The sequence below is a fragment of the Triticum urartu genome, chromosome 6A (assembly GCF_056163025.1).
Source record: "Triticum urartu cultivar PI428250 chromosome 6A, HENAU_Tu73, whole genome shotgun sequence".
Taxonomy (NCBI): domain Eukaryota; kingdom Viridiplantae; phylum Streptophyta; class Magnoliopsida; order Poales; family Poaceae; genus Triticum; species Triticum urartu.
Genome location: NC_141878.1, coordinates 31,134,088 through 31,147,478, shown reverse-complemented (window position 1 = coordinate 31,147,478; position 13,391 = coordinate 31,134,088). Strand labels below are relative to the sequence as shown.

The following is a 13,391-nucleotide window of genomic DNA, read 5'->3' as shown; positions in this document are numbered from 1 at the left end:
TGCACTACAGGTCTACAGCTGCAGGCATGCTCCACACTGTGTGATGAGATCCCAATTCTTTTGCGCCCTAATCGTCTTTGACAGTGCCATGTGCGGACTGTTGCTTCTGCATGTGCTTCCAGCAGCCAAGGACGATGGGGAGAAGGAGGTGGGCAGGAAGGGAAGGCCAAGGGCAAAACTCACGAGTCACGAGGAGCGGCAGTGCATCGTCGATTGCTTCAGGTCAGACTTGCTAATTCATGTTGTGTGGCGTGTCTTGAGTTTCACGTATTAGACAAAATTCTCTAGATGTAGCTATGAGAGGAGTTGAGGATGGATTAAGGTTTGAAGGTGATACAGGCATGTCAGCATGTGTATCTATGAGAGGACCACGAGAGGTGCGTGATACAGACTTAACTACATATGATTCTTAATTAAGGAAGCCTCAAGTTCTGAACATGATATAGCCTTGACTATATTTATGATAAACTTGAGAAGTTAATCGATTGACTCTTTTTGTGACATGTGATTGATCTGACTTGACTCGCATATACAGGTTAGATTCGAATATTCATATGTTATTAATCCGGTTTTGGATTTCAACACTATTCAATTTGTTGGGAATTCGCCGCTTGCCGTAGATCAGATCACCTACAGTACGCCGGTGCAACTAGTCTCAGGACTGAACCACGTACAGAGCTAGAAGCAAGCAAGCAAGCACCCAGCTGGATCAATTCCCACGTCCACTAGCACATGCACGTACAAGTCGCCGTAATCAACCTCGACGGAACACAACTCGCCGAGACGGCCGAAACACACGTACGCACACGAGAGAGTATTTGTTTTGCCTCAGCCCGTGGGCTTCATCGGTTGTTTTTGCTTTTCTATTTATAAGATGCAGATTACATGACCTTGACTCACACGGATACATACCGACTAACCTGCAACCTGACTCCAACTAGGACTCCTTGTAGTACTAACTCACGTAGAAAGTCTAGGACTCAACTCTAAACATTATACGTGTCACGTGGGGAGTTTGGAATATCCAACACAATTGGTTGTAACGTCCATATATGATTGACTGGTCAATAATGACTATATACCTTGCTATTAGAAATGCAGCTAAGCAAGGCTAGCAGTACTGTAGATAAGCAAGGGTAGCAGTACTGCACATAAGCAAACGTAGTAATAATTTGAAGATCCTGATCCTGCAGCATCAAATTATATTCCGGTTTTTATAACCTGCAATAGAGTATGTATAGGAAAGTATACTTTTTGTGAAAGTATACTTCACTTACGATACTGTATCAGGTTGTTCATGTTCAGATTCTCCAGGGTTTTGTTCACATGAAAGAAACTTCTGCAAATCATTTTGTCAAATTGGCATGGATATGTATTCTCAAACACTAACATCAATTTTTTCATTTCTTTTGTTAAATCATTCCTTTTACTGCCAGCAAGCTCGACCTGATGCTAAGGACCTTATAAAGTTCTAACGAAAGATGACAACGTGGACAGAGTCATATTTTAAAGTGTTCTTTTTTCAGACACGCGTCATCAAGATGTGTGTCGCTTTGTACTAGAAGAATGGTGAAAAGGTGAGAAATAGTACAAACTAGGGACAGAGAATCATGCCTTTTCATGTTTCAAATTAATCCTTGTACACGTCCTGGTGTTACCATCTACTTGAACCATATCAACAACCGTTGTGTCAAGCATACTGTCAGATATATGCTTCTACTTTTTCTGAATGATTTTGTAAAGGTGAGATTTTGAAAATATGTGTCTCCATTATGTTTGTTGTTACCGAACTTGGGATATGGCATGCAAAAGTGCCTCAAGTTATGTTCAAGGTGAGAGCTTCATGTACGCAGTACTGACTGATTCTCACTAAAAAAATTGTTATGCATCTAGACAGTTGAAAATTCATATGTGAACACAACAAAATGTAGCTTTCAGGCAACAAACCATACATTTTGCTGAAAATTCACAATATAGTTGGGCCCGCAAATTACACTTAAGCTATTTGTTGCATCTCTAATATTGTTAGTTGGTTGTCAAAAATATCTTACCTTCAACATTTTCTGTATTTTCATACACACATCCTATTTATCTATACTTATGCCAGTTGATCGAGTAAGGTAAAGTTGTCGAAAGGAAATAAAAGAATTACCAGTTCTTCATGTTTAACATAAGTTCCTTCATACTAATCAATCTTTTTCTGTATCTTCTTGTCATAAGAGCTATAGTTTTTTGGATACCTCAGACAAGTAACATTAAGTTTCTCAAAGAAAAAAAAATAGCACAAGTTTGGCAAGTTTAACAAAGTTTGCCTCCATTCTTAATTTTTTTTCCTTTAGGGAAACTCTGGTAAGCATTAAGTTCATACTGTCGCTAGAGATGAAGGTAACCTTATTTGCTATGTTTAGGGAGACCTATCTTGTTAAGGCCAGGAATGAAGTCAACACAAAACTCGATAACATCCTCTGTTTGATGGCCCATGGAGATGCTTCCTTCTGGCCTAGCGCGATTACGGACATATTTCTTTAGGACTCCCATGAACCTCTCAAAGGGGAACATATTGTGTAGAAATACGGGCCCCAGGATGACAATCTCGTCGACTAGATGAATTAGGACATGCGTCATGATATTGAAGAAGGATGGTGTGGACACCAGCTCGAAACTGACAAGACATTGCGCCACATCACTCCTTAGCCTTGGTACGATTTCTGGATCAATCACCTTCTGAGAGATTGCATTGAGGAATGCCCATAGCTTCACAATGGCTAATCGGACGTTTTCCAGTAGAAGCCCCCTCAATGCAACCGGAAGCAGTTACGTCATAATTACGTGGCAGTCATGAGACTTTAGGTTCTGAAACTTTTTCTCTGGCATATTTATTATTCCCTTTATATTCGACGAGAAGCCAATCGTGACCTTCATACTGAGCAGGCATTCAAAGAAGATTTCTTTCTCTTCTTTCATAAGAGCATAGCTGGCAGGACCTTTATACTGCTTCGGAGGCATGCCTTCTTTTTCGTGCAAACGTTGCAGGTCCTCCCGTGCCTCAGGTGTATCTTTTGTCTTCCCATACACGCCCAAGAAGCCTAGCAGGTTCACGCAAAGGTTCTTCGTCATGTGCATCACGTCGATTGAGGAGTGGACCTCTAGGTCTTTCTAGTAGGGTAGGTCCCAAAATATAGATTTCTTCTTCCACATGGGTGCGTGTCCCTCAGCGTCATTCGGAACAGCTAGTCCATCGGGACCCTTTCCAAAGATTACGTAGTGTAAATCATTGACCATAGCAAGCACGTGATCACCGGTGCGCATGGCGGGCTTCTTCCGGTGATCTGCCTCGCCTTTGAAATGCTTGCCTTTCTTTCGACATTGATGGTTGGTCGGAAGAAATCGACGATGGCCCAGGTACACATTCTTCCTGCATTTGTCCAGGTATATACTTTCAGTGTCATCTAAACAGTGCGTGCATGCGTGGTATCCTTTGTTTGTTTGTCCTGAAAGGTTACTGAGAACGGGCCAATCGTTGATGGTCACGAACAGCAACGCCTTAAGGTTAAATTGTTGGGGAACGCAGTAATTTCGAAAATTTTCCTATGCACACGCAAGATCATGGTGATGCACAGCAACGAGAGGGGAGAGTGTTGTCTACGTACCAACGCAGACCGACTGCGGAAGCGATCACACAACGTAGAGGAAGTAGTCGTACGTCTTCTTCTCGATCCGACCGATCCAAGCACCGTTACTCCGGCACCTCCGAGTTCTTAGCACACGTTCAGCTCGATGACGTTCCTCGGGCTCCGATCCAGCAAAGCGTCGAGGAAGAGTTCCGTCAGCACGACGGCGTGATGACGATCTTGATGTGCTACCGACGCAGGGCTTCGCCTAAGCACTGTAACGGTATGATCGAGGTGGAATTTGGTGGCAGGGGGCACCGCACACGGCTAAGGAACGATCTCAAGGATCAACTTGTGTGTCTTGGGGTGCCCCTTGCCCCCGTATATAAAGGTTGGAGGAGGGGGAGCCGGCCGGCCAGGGAGAGGGAGGCGCAGGGGAGTCCTACTCCCACCGGGAGTAGGACTCCTCCCTCCAATCCTAATCCAATTAGGACTCTCGGGGAAAAAGGAGAGAGAAGGGGGGCCGGCCCCTTATCCTAGTCCTACTAGGACTAGGGGAAAGGGGGGGCGCCGGCCAGCTATGGGCTTGTCCCTTTTCTCTTTTTCCACTAAGGCCCAATAGGCCCATTAGTCTCCCGGGGGGTTCCGGTAACCCTCCCGGTATTCCGGTAAAATCCCGATTTCACCCGGAACACTTCCTATGTCCAAACATAGGCTTCCAATATATCAATCTTTACGTCTCGACCATTTCGAGACTCCTCGTCATGTCCGTGATCACATCCGGGACTCCGAACAACCTTCGGTACATCAAAATGCATAAACTCATAATAACTGTCATCGTAACGTTAAGCGTGCGGACCCTACGGTTCGAGAACAATGTAGACATGACCGAGACACGTTTCCGGTCAATAACCAATAGCGGGACCTGGATGCCCATATTGGCTCCTACATATTCTACGAAGATCTTTTATCGGCCAGACCGCATAACAACATACGTTGTTCCCTTTGTCATCGGTATGTTACTTGCCCGAGATTCGATCGTCGGTATCCAATACCTAGTTCAATCTCGTTACTGGCAAGTCTCTTTACTCGTTCTGTAATACATCATCTCACAACTAACATATTAGTTGCAGTGCTTGCAAGGCTTATGTGATGTGCATTACCGAGAGGGCCCAGAGATACCTCTCCGACAATCGGAGTGACAAACCCTAATCTCGAAATACGCCAACCCAACATCTACCATTGGAGACACCTGTAGTACTCCTTTATAATCACCCAGTTACGTTGTGACGTTTGGTAGTACCCAAAGTGTTCCTCCGGTAAACGGGAGTTGCATAATCTCATAGTTATAGGAACATGTATAAGTCATGAAGAAAGCAATAGCAACATACTAAACGATCGGGTGCTAAGCTAATGGAATGGGTCATGTCAATCAGATCATTCTACTAATGATGTGACCTCGTTAATCAAATAACAACTCTTTGTTCATGGTCAGGAAACATAACCATCTTTGATTAACGAGCTACTCAAGTAGAGGCATACTAGTGACACTCTGTTGGTTTATGTATTCACACATGTATTATGTTTCCGGTTAATACAATTCTAGCATGAATAATAAACATTTATCATGATATAAGGAAATAAATAATAACTTTATTATTGCCTCTAGGGCATATTTCCTTCATAAATTCCTCCTGTCTGTGCTCATCCCACGTACATACACCGTTTCCATTCCAAAGCTGTAAAAGTTCTTCAACTAATGGCTTTAGGTACACATCAATGTCATTGCCGGGTTGCTTAGGGCCTTGGATGAGAACTGACATCATAATGAACTTCCGCTTCATGCACATCCAAGGAGGAAGGTTATAAATACATAGAGTCACGGGCCAGGTGTTGTGATTGCTGCTCTGCTCCCCGAAAGGATTAATGCCATCCGCGCTTAAAGCAAACCATACATTCCTTGGGTACTTTGCAAACTCATCCCAGTACTTTCTCTCGATTTTTCTCCACTGCGACCCGTCAGCGGGTGCTCTCAACTTCCCATCTTTCTTTCGGTTTTCACTATGCCATCGCATCAACTTGGCATGCTCTTCGTTTTTGAACAGAAGTTTCAACCGTGGTATTATAGGAGCATACCACATCACCTTCACAGGAACCCTCTTCCTGGGGGGCTCGCCGTCAACATCACCAGGGTCATCTCGTCTGATCTTATACCGCAATGCACCGCATACCGGGCATGCGTTCAGATCTTTGTATGCACCGCGGTAGAGGATGCAGTCATTAGGGCATGCATGTATCTTCTCCACCTCCAATCCTAGAGGGCATACGACCTTCTTTGCTGCGTATGTACTGTTGGGCAATTCGTTATCCTTTGGAAGCTTCTTCTTCAATATTTTCAGTAGCTTCTCAAATCCTTTATCAGCCACAGCATTCTCTGCCTTCCACTGCAGCAATTCCAGTACGGTACCGAGCTTTGTGTTGCCATCTTCGCAATTGGGGTATAACCCTTTTTTGTGATCCTCTAACATGCGATCGAACTTCAGCTTCTCCTTTTGACTAATGCATTGCGTCCTTGCATCGACAATGACCCGGCGGAGATCATCATCATCGGGCACATCATCTGGTTCCTCTTGATCTTCAGCAGCTTCACCCGTGGCAGCATCATTGGGCACATCGTCTGGTTCCTCTTGATCTTCACCAGCTCCCCCCGTTGCAGCATCACCGTATTCAGGGGGCACATAGTTGTCATCGTACTCTTCTTCTTCGCCGTCTTCCATCATAACCCCTATTTCTCCGTGCCTCGTCCAAACATTATAGTGTGGCATGAAACCCTTGTAAAGCAGGTGGGAGTGAAGGATTTTCCGGTTAGAGTAAGACCTCGTATTCCCACATTCAGTGCATGGACAACATATAAAACCATTCTGCTTGTTTGCCTCAGCCGCATCGAGAAACTCATGCACGCCCTTAATGTACTCGCGGGTGTGTCTGTCACCGTACATCCATTGCCGGTTCTGCGTGCATTATATATAATTAAGTGTCCAAATTAATAGAAGTTCATCATCACATTAAAACCAAAGTGCATGCATAGTTCTCATCTAACAACATATAGCTCTCCAGAGCATCTAATTAATTAAACCATACATTGAAACTATGTAAAACATTTCAATGCGAAAACAAATGCGATCATAATCGCAACCAAGGTAACAATTGATCCAACGGCATAATGATACCAAGCCTCGGTATGAATGGCATATTTTCTAATTTTTCTAATCTTCAAGCGCATTGCATCCATCTTGATCTTGTGATCATCGATGACATCCGCAACATGCAACTCCAATATCATCTTCTCCTCCTCAATTTTTTTATTTTTTCCTTCAACAAATTGTTTTCTTCTTCAACTAAATTTAACCTCTCGACAATAGGGTCGGTTCGCATTTCCGATTCACATACATCCTAGATAAATAAAATCTATGTCACGTTGGTCGGCATAATTTTCATAAACAATAAATGAACCAATAGTTATAAAGATAATATACATACCACATCCGAATCATAGACAGGACGAGGGCCGACGGGGGCGGATACCAAAACCATCGCACTATATAAGATGCAATAATAAATGTAAGAAAATGATACAAGTATCTATCTAAACATACAAGTAAGAATATTTTTCCTTTCAGAAAGAAGATAAGAACAAGAGGCTTACCACGGTGGTGTCGGTGATGAGATCGGCGCGGGTGATCGACACCGTGTCGGTGATGAGATCGGCGCGGGTGATCGACGGCGGTGAAGACGGGGACGGGGCGTGATGGACCGCTAAATCTAGACAAATCTCGAGGAAAATGGAGCTTGGAGGTCGAGCTTCGAGAGGAGAAAGCTTAAGTAGTGTGGCTCGGGCATTCCATCGAACACCTCATGTGCATAGGAGGTGAGCTAGAGCACCACAAAGCCCTCTCCCCCTCGGCCAGAAAAAACAGAGCAATGTGCTTTGCTCTTGCGCGAGGGGTATATATAGGCACCTCATTGGTCCCGGTTGGTGGCATGAACCGGGACTAAAGGGAAGCCTTTGGTCCCGGTTCAAGCCACCATCCGGGACCAATGGTGGTGGGCCAGGAGCGAGGCCCATTGGTCCCGGTTTGTCCCACCAACCGGGACCAAAAGGTCCAGATGAACCGGGACCAATGGCCCACGTGGCCCGGCCGGCCCCCTGAGCTCACGAACCGGGACCAATGCCCACATTGGTCCCGGTTCTAGACTGAACCGGGACTAATGGGCTGACCTGGCCTGGACCAAAGCCCTGTTTTCTACTAGTGGTTGCCGCACATGTACTATTTGCATCTTGGTGCCTACAACATATCAGGCGAAAAAAATTTAATCGACTGGAAACTCTTTATCGCAACTCATCGGAAATAGATACTTGCTAAAGCACAGCCAGATTCAGATACATTTGCCAATTTATTCTGATACAACAAAAAAAAAAGATTCTCCTAGGAGCTCTAATCTTTCCATGGCAGTGATGTATCTTGATGGCTCCCCCAGCGGTGAAAGAGTCCAATGATCAATGACAGGTAGCACAGAAACATCGTTCATTAGCGCATGCGCCATCGTTGTACTTTGGCGCCTTTAATCTGGTACAAGAAATTCGACAATTCTCGCTGTCATGCTTTGTCTTGCACTTACCATGGTAGTAAGGGTGAATCGTGAACTTGCACTGCAGGTCAGCTTCGGCAATACCTAATGTAAATTCCAAAACCGTCCCATTAGAACTACCTATATAGTACAACTTTTCATAAAACCGCAAAACCATGGACCATTTACTTACCAAGGCAGAGGAAGAACGCAAACACCGATAGAGACAAGACTACTAGTGCTATCTTGCGTGCCATTGTGAAACCTTGGATTGAATAACTTGAGGTGTGGTAAGCCAAAAAGTCTGCAGCGTTGTCTATTTATAGTGATTATTAGGATGAGTTTTCTATCACTAAATTTCATCAGCCATTAATTGGATTCTCTCCGTTCTTAATTGACACATTTATCAACATACGCATGTATCTAGACGCGTTATAGTGTGTAGATACATGCGTATCTAAACAAATCTGCGTCAATTTACAATAGGAATTAGTGTATTTGCTATCTGTTAGGAAATACCTGAAGCCAAACTCCTTCATACAAATGGATGGCCCATTAATTCAGCAACATTATATCTCTTACTATAGTCGTCCATAAGATTAATATCCGCTGCAATTAAACCCATTAAGCTACGCGGGAAGGGCGGCCAACCAGCTATGCCAAATGGATGGCCCTAAACTAATTCAATGTCGAGCGCTCAACACGTTTAACGTGCAGTTAATTTCAATGCCAAATATATTACTAATCACATAATAACACGTAAATAATATTCGCATGCACTTAATATACTTTCAAGTTAACGTGCATTGCACGTACACATTGACTAGTATACTTAAGAAGTTCACCCCCACTACTTATTTTATCTCAACTAGCGTTGTGACCCGCGCATTTGCGCGGCTAGATTTAACATAGAATGTTGTGTTTGGTGTTTTTGTTTCAACACTTCATTTCCCGCAACTCGTTATTTGTTATGATTCATCAAGACATTAGCTTTGGCATTTATGACACTCTACACAAACTGTACCTAAAGGGAAGCCTCGGTGAAAATATTAATACACACTCGTAGAAATGTTTGACACTTGAAGAACAATGGTATTGAGGTTCAAGCACGATCTGTAACATGACTAACATTTACAATAATCACTATTTTTCATCTTTTACTCATCAACTCTCGTTGTGTGCATTTCTCCAGAAAAACTTGTCATGGGAATTCTTCTACCAAGAATTAAATATAATAACTATGATTGCACGTATCATATTGATTGAATTCCTGTTTTTCAAGAATCTTTAGACAATCTTTCACCTAGATGTCTGCATCACATTGATAGAAAATTCACAACCCAAAAAGTAGCACTACAGTTGGATGATTTACTTAATGATTTTGTTGATGTTTTCACCAGGAAATAAGTATAACACTGATGACACTTTGTATATACTCATCAAATATATGCATTTTCGCCACACTACTTACATAGCTTTTACAGCTAAGCGGCCCTTTTTGAGCTTCAATCCTTTATCATATTGATTGAATTCCTGTTTTTCAAGAATCTTTAGACAATCTTTCACCTAGATGTCTGCATCACATTGATAGAAAATTCGTAACCCAAAAAGTAGCTCTACAGTTGGATGATTTACTTAATGATTTTGTTGATGTTTTCACCAGGAAATAAGTATAACATTGATGACTCTTTGTATATACTCATCAAATATATGCATTTTCGCCACACTTCTTACATAGCTTTTACAGCTAAGCGGCCCTTTTTGAGCTTCAAGGACTAATCAATCTTTTTCTGTATCTTCTTGTCATAAGAGCTGTAGTTTTTTGGATACCTCAGACAAGTAACATTAAGTTTCTCAAAGAAAAAAAATAGCACAAGTTTGGCAAGTTTAACAAAGTTTGCCTCCATTCTTATTTATTTTTTTTCCTTTAGGGAAACTCTGGTAAGCATTAAGTTCATACTATCGCTAGAGATGAAGGTAACCTTATTTGCTATGTTTGTCATAGTGACGCGGAGTGGCACGCAAAGCAGATTATGTGAAATGAGGAACATCTAACAATTCTCCCGTTGCAACGCACGGGCATATGTGCTAGTAGATAGATATATATATATATATATATATATATATATATATATATATATATATATATATATATATATGTCGCGGTGACTGGGTGCATTTTTGTTATGTCGCGGTGACTTGTGGTACTGCGGAGAAAATTAGATTGGGTACATCTTCTTTGGTCTTATTGCCACCACATATAAACTTTTGGGTGTTTTTGGCTAGAACGAGATTTAGTTTCCTTAATAATCAGCATGCTTTTTTTGCTGCCTGGACTGTTCTAGTTATAAAACAAGATTCAGTCACAATTTTTTGTTGGCAGTTAAAAAATCTAAAATCCCACAAAACAAAAAAAATTATGCCAACACAAGTGAGAAGGCCCAAGGGAAAAAAAAGATGCACCAGCCGGGAATCAAACTCGCGTCTGTACCGTGGCAGGGTACTATTCTACCACTAGACCACTGGTGCTCTTCACTTGTTGCCACTCGAGGGAACTAATCGAATTGTAATCATTGAGGCTGCCTCTTTGATTATGAGCTCGACACTGTCTGATGGCATGCATCTCCACAGAACAGCAAGGGATGCAAGTCTCGTGGCACCAAAAATAAGGACCATGTGCCCCGCTCCGGGTGTTAACATTCATATAACACTACTCTGCTGGTACTCTCTACACACATTTTCCTTCCTCAACATACTACTACTTCAGTAGGCAAACCACCTACTGTTTTCTCAAAGTCAATGGTGCAGAGTTCCTTCTCAAAATCAAAGATTCTCTGTTACCGTCAAATTTATTTATCTGGCTACTACTCGTATTTGTTAACAGACAGACTGAGTACAAGCGCCATGTGGCATAGGAAAGAACTCATGTGTCATGTGTGGTCTTCAGACAGTAGAAGCAAGGAATCACCTCTGTTTCAGCTGACAGTTTGTTATGTATTCCTAACACTGCTCTGGCAATAATCTGGGACATGATTTTGTGGATAATGTTTCAAAATCTTCTTTAAAGGAAAGTGTTGAAAGGAGAGGATTTGGCTTACGAACTTGATGTAACACAGATGTATGCCAAATAATTTGTGTGTGAAGAAATAGGTATTGAGGTCCTATGTACGAAGACGAGTTCTGCAGAAATCAGTCTCTGCGCCCATTTCCTTCCTGAACATACTTGTTCAGCCACTAGTTCCACACCATCTTGGTCACTTTTCTCTCCCAGTTCAGTAGTGAACATTTCATTGCTACTATCACTCTCAGCGGTGGCATATTTCAGACGATCATCCGCTGGACTTGTAGTAAGAGAATCACTAGCTGAATCTTGGTTACTTTGCACACTGGATGCAGTATGACACGTCGTGTCGGATAAAGACGCCGAATCGGCCTCGGCAACAAACCAAGGAAAGCATGTGATCAATGGACCGGTAGGTGTTGTATAAAAGCTTGAGCGGTGAAGCAAAATCTTTGCACGTTTGATCTCCTGGAACAGGTGTAGATATGTGTATGGATCATGCAAGTGGTCAGTGGGCTTCTGTTACCTTTCGGATATTTTTTTAGTGACTAGTACTAGTGCAGTTAAAAATAAAGTGGGTGCATCTTATCTCACTGGCACTACTAATATTGCAATACATAGTTTCAGATGTGTAATTAAGGAGGGAGATTTGTTGGTTAAACAAATTCAAAAGAGATGAAAATGTACCTGCATTCCAGATCTATTGTAGAAATGAGTCATGCATAGTTTCCAAGAGAATTGGTTGCCAGAAGGTAAAAAGACTTGATGAAAGGAGTTGCAAAAAACAAAAAGATTTTGTGTGGAGAATTGGTTGCCAGAAGGTAAAAAGACTTGATGAAAGGAGTTGCAAAAAACAAAAAGATTTTGTGTGGAGAATTGGTTGCCAGAAGGTAAAAAGACTTGATGAAAGGAGTTGCAAAGAACAAAAAGATTTTGTGTAGTCTGTCAGACAACCTCCAAGCCACCCTGCACCCATTAGGTGATCCTGGCTGTTAATTAGGCTCTGGCCCAGAGGTCAGAATGCATCAACCAGACTGAAGTGCTTGCCTCCTTATTGGTAAAGGATGCAGCGGTATGAGCCTATAGAATAGATCCTGTTCAAGTAAGGTCGTGCTACAACTAGCCGTGTCTCGCCTTATAAACGGGTATAGTGTTGCCTAAGCTAGCGAGGTGGGACTAATTAGAAAGCAGGCATGCAGTGATGCGCTTCCTCGAGCAGAGAGCAGAGCATCGAAGAAGGGTCCTTGGCCCATGTAGCTGGGCATGCGAATGACCAAAGCCCAGCCCATCAGAGAAACGTTGAGTTGTGCAGATTTTGAACTACTTTTAATACATACTCATTTTGAACAATGCTTACTGTAACTTTTATTCATGACACCTAGTCTTTTTGTTTTCTTTAGCTTTTATGCGAAATGAAATTACAGTCGGCCATTACACACAGCCAATCCGGTGACGATGAGTGTTGGCCGGGGTGAAAACCCGTTCTACTTTGCCAGGCCGACGGCAGCGGCGTTCTAGCGTCGTCCCCTTCTTGAAGGCGCCGTCACGGCATCTCATTTGTCGTCGGAGTGCTTCGGGGGAAATTCTAATCCTTGAATTGGGCGGTGGCGACACGATGGTGGCGTTCCCTTGCTGAAGGCGTCGCTTTGGAGCTTATTGTTCGTCCTACACGGCTTCTCCTCTTCGCGGTGGCCCGCCCACGGTTGAGGGCCCCGACATCTTCGTAGTAGTGCTTATTGTGTTCATCTGATGTTGGCTAGTATTTTGTTGGGGTAGTGTTGCTGTTATCAGCATCCTTGTATTCAGCCTTGGGTGTGTGTGATGCGTTTGTGTGTGTGTGTATCGGCAGGATTCGGTTGTTCAGTAATGCTTTATCTATAAAGCGGGGGAAAACCCTTTTTCTTAAAGGGTTTGTTTGGTTCAGCCTTCTGAACCAGATTCATGTCCAGGAACTCAGAATCCCGACCAACGACCAGGAACATAATTACTCTATAAAGGGTTTGTTTCGTTAGCAATTTAAGATTTTAGTTTTCTGCTATGAAAAGCATGTTCACGGTTTGATTTAGACCGAGATTTAATAGTTCAGGATG

The 13,391-nt window shown here is 42.8% G+C and overlaps 1 long non-coding RNA gene and 1 pseudogene across 1 annotated transcript; both read right to left on the bottom strand.

The window, feature by feature from the left end:
* Positions 1 to 8,011: 8,011 nt before the first annotated feature.
* LOC147963523 (uncharacterized) lies at positions 8,012 to 8,549 on the bottom strand. Its single transcript, XR_015609256.1, has 2 exons — positions 8,434 to 8,549; positions 8,012 to 8,345 (listed from the first exon to the last, which is right to left on the bottom strand). It is a non-coding gene; the product is annotated as an uncharacterized LOC147963523 (long non-coding RNA).
* Positions 8,550 to 12,240: 3,691 nt separating this feature from the next.
* On the bottom strand, positions 12,241 to 12,413 carry LOC125517819 (small nucleolar RNA U3; annotated as a pseudogene).
* Positions 12,414 to 13,391: the final 978 nt, after the last annotated feature.